Below are 3117 nucleotides of genomic sequence, written 5' to 3' on the forward strand. Positions count from 1 at the left end.
CTTGCCACTTGGCAATGGCACCAACTCCCATGTGTCATTTGCTTCCAATGCAGCCATCTCTTCATTCATTGCATCATCCCAATGCACATTTCCAACTGCATCCTCAAAACATGTGGGCTCCACATCCTGTATCACCTTAGCCATGTAGGCTTGGTGATGCGCTAGATACCCATCATAAGTCAATTTCTGAACTGGATTTTTGACTCTATTAGATCTGCGCGGTCCTTGGTCACTCCTTTGCCCTCTAGCATCTTCTTGTACTTTCCTTACACCAGGTGTCCTGACAGCCGGAATTCCAAATTCCTCATCAAGACTTTGTTCAGAACCATCTGAATCCATGTCTACATGTGAAAAACCTGATGATGCATCAACCATAAAGGGAGGTTCATCAACCTTTTCCTTTCCTTTTCGTGATACATTCCCTGTACCTGTTGGTGGAGTAACCTGCGTACGTAGTCTACCATTCCATGGTTTCTCAACAGAGCCACGAGAAGAGGACTCTTGTGGTCCACTCAAAACCTGTGACTGTGGCCTCACATTTTGTACAACCACATCATCTTTTACATCAGCCCCAATAGTGCCATGTGCATTACTGTACCAGTTGCTCATCTCATCAAAGACTACATCTCTGCTCACTCGTAATTCTCGTGTAGTAGGATTGTAGCACCTGTACCCCTTTTGTTCAAGGGAATATCCCACAAGAATACATTTCTCTGCTTTAGGATCCAATTTCCTACGCAACTCATCTGGTACATGCACGTAAGCTATGCAACCAAACACTTTCAAGTGTGCCAAATCAGTCTTTGTACCTATAAACTTTTCCTCAGGTGTTACATCATGCACCGCAGCTGTAGGTGTCCTGTTCATAATGTACACAGCTGTATTTACAGCTTCAGCCCAGAAATGATGAGGCATGTTCTTCTCATTCATCAATGCACGTGCAACCTCTGCAATGTGCCTGTTTTTCCTTTCTGCGACCCCATTCTGCTGTGGAGTATATCTGCATGTAAACTGCCTGTGTATACCATGCATTCGCAGAAAATCTGAAAAATCATTGGAGAAGTACTCTCCCCCTCCATCTGACCTCAATGTCTTGATTTGCATATCTGTCTCCTTCTCAATCATGACTTTGAAGTCTTGAAAGTGACCAAACACTTCACTTTTGTTACGCATGAAGTAGACCCATACTTTCCTTGTATGGTCATCAATGAAAGAGACATAATACCTGCAACCATGTATACTTGCAGTATCGGTTGGACCCCAAACATCTGTGTGCACCACCTCAAGTGGCCTTTTACATACATTGCGCTCATGTGGAAATGAGCCCTTTGACTGTTTTCCAAACTGGCATGCTGCACACACTTTATGCATACCATCCACCTTGAATTTGGGCAAACCTTTTACAATCTGTTTTGATTGCATGCTGCGCAATCTCTGCTCATTGACATGGCCAATGCGTTTGTGCCAAATGTCAACATCAGCCACAACACCTGTGCCCTGTGCAAATAATGCAGCTTTTACCTCAGGCATGTCTACATTCAGCGTAAACATTCTGCCCACCCATTTGCCCTCTGTGATCAGCTTACAGCCATTCTGAAAATCTTCTACATAACAGCCATTTGGATTGAAGCGAACCTGCAAACCCTGCTCAACCATTTGTCCAACAGAAACAAGATTCTTTGTAATGTTTGGGACATGAAGTACATCTGCTAAGTACTTTGATTTCCCACTCTTCGTATTTAGAGGTATGTCCCCTACATGAGCAATGGGGTGAGCTGTATCATCTCCTGTCTGCACATAGCCTGACACATCTGGTTTGCGCATATCTCTAAACCACTCTCCACGAAACGTCATGTGATTAGAGGCACCTGAATCCACATACCAAACATCATCTTGGGTGGAATTCTCTGCAGTCATTGTATTCATTACATGCTGCATAACAAACATGCGCTCTTTTTTGCTGTCATCTGCATCTCTGCTAGTAGATGCATAGTTGCCCTGTTCTCTCTTTCTACTTGCTTTTCCCTTTGGACAGTCACGTGACATGTGACCTCTTTCACCACAAGTCCAACATTCTCTACTATCTGGAGTATGTTGCTGCCTGCTTGATCCTGCACCACGACCTCTTTGACTCCCCTGCCTTGAGACTGGTTTCCCCTGCCACCTGTATTGTTTTGATTTGATTGACCTTCCAGAAATTGGCCCCTGCAACCCCTTGGGCCTCGACCACGACCTCTACCTCTACCTCTGTTGGAGTTAGAATAGAAGGCCTGTTCAGAATTATTTCTGCCATGAGAAGAAGATGTGTCAAGGTTCTTCTCCTCAAGAATAAGCATAGAAATCAAATCTTGGAACACGGGGATGTCGTCTCTTGTATTCATGGAAGACCTAAAATGTACATACTCATCTCCTAGACCATCCAAGCATGCACGGACAATGTCATCGTCTTCCACTGACACTTTAATAGATCCAAGAGCCTCAATGATACTCTTGATCTTCAAGGCATAATCATTGATTGAGAGGTTTTTCCTCTTAACCTGATTTAGCTCCGACTTTAGTTGAAGCTTCCTGGCCTTGGTGTTCACCTCGAACACTCTGCCTAAGTTTCTCCATGCAATGGCGGGGGTTTCAGCATCCTGTAGATAGCCCATCATGCCATCTGTGATGCTCATAGACAGCCAATACATCACTTTGCTCTGGCCTTGTTGCCAGTCCCTCAAAGCTTTCCTTTGTTCTGCTGTAGCATTTGCCTCGGGAATCTCTGGTTCCTTTTCATTGTCTCCTTCTACATAGTCCCAATAACCTTTTCCTTTTAGGAAATTTGTTATTCTGAACTTCCATGCAGGGTAGTTATTTTTCTCAAGCTTCTCAGTAACAATCTGACTGAAACCGTCAGACATCTTGAAGCACTAAGACAAAATAGCTGCAATCTGCAAAATCCTGCAAATCTGCTGAACCTGCTATCGTGGTTCCTGTAACGCTTTCTACACTCAACGAGTGTCCACAATCAAGCGTTTCACAACCACTGTACTTGTACAGTAAATCTCTGTATACTGCACTTTGGAGACCTGTTCAGAAACTTGTGCGAACGAAGGGATTGTGATGCTCTTGCTCTCT

This window comes from Adiantum capillus-veneris, chromosome 6 (genome assembly GCF_014529385.1).
Source record: "Adiantum capillus-veneris isolate H3 chromosome 6, ASM1452938v2, whole genome shotgun sequence".
NCBI classification, from domain to species: domain Eukaryota; kingdom Viridiplantae; phylum Streptophyta; class Polypodiopsida; order Polypodiales; family Pteridaceae; genus Adiantum; species Adiantum capillus-veneris.